This window comes from Cryptotermes secundus, unplaced genomic scaffold (assembly GCF_002891405.2).
Source record: "Cryptotermes secundus unplaced genomic scaffold, Csec_1.0 scaffold1364, whole genome shotgun sequence".
In the NCBI taxonomy this organism is placed as follows: Eukaryota; Metazoa; Arthropoda; class Insecta; order Blattodea; family Kalotermitidae; genus Cryptotermes; species Cryptotermes secundus.
The window spans coordinates 93,459-94,281 of record NW_019721014.1 but is presented as its reverse complement, the minus strand read 5'-3'; the positions used below and the strand labels follow the sequence as shown (position 1 = coordinate 94,281).

The following is an 823-nucleotide window of genomic DNA, read 5'->3' as shown; positions in this document are numbered from 1 at the left end:
AAACCTTCGCGGACTATACTGACCGAGCGACCGCCGCTTGTCAACGAAGTTAGTGCCAACTTTAGCGGATAGAGGGTGTCACGTGGTCAGTGCAACGGATCCCCACGGCCGTTATTCTGGGTTTTCTAGACCAGAGATATAATATATAACCGTAAATAAATAAAATACATCAACATGTATCGAGGTCAATAAAGTATAGATTTATATATCCATTCCCTCATACGACTTAATGGCGTAGTGTTTAATTAGTTAAGCACAGGGACAACTTTACCGTTTACCTCACATGAAATTTATCTGTTTAGGTCATTTGGACTAACTTGCCATGGAAATATTTGAAGTTAAAAGAAAATCTAAATTGCAATTAATGTCATTCTTATAGAACATGGGTGCCAATCACAGCGGTAGCGCCGTCTAAGGCAAAAACCGTCTTCGCCCGCTTGAACACTGCGATGGTGGGTTCGAATCCCACTCGAGATATGGATGTCTGTGTGCGTTTATTCTGTGTAGCGGCCTTGCGACGGCCTCATCACTTCTCCAAGAAGTTCTACCGACTGTGTAAGAACATGAAACTGGAAATCCTCCAAGGTCCACAAGGGCTGTAGAGTCAGATAGATATATAGATAGAAAATATGTTCATAACATAATCATAACTAAACTATGCACTTCGCAAAATTTTACAGTTACTTTGTGTCACTCAAGTCGATGTACGATGGGGTACCCAAAAGAAACCGAACTAATTTTTTTTTGTGGGCAAGGTTTTTGTGGACCCGCGTTTTGCCGCTGTGAGCGCATAGAGCTACATTCCTGAGTCGATAAGCCTGAC

At 42.0% G+C, this 823-nt stretch overlaps 1 protein-coding gene across 2 annotated transcripts in view; it reads right to left on the bottom strand.

Moving 5' to 3' along the window:
• The window catches only part of LOC111875284, a 92,248-nt gene that overhangs the window by 45,277 nt on the left and 46,148 nt on the right, over positions 1-823 (bottom strand). The gene's annotated exons all lie outside the window — the stretch shown is intronic.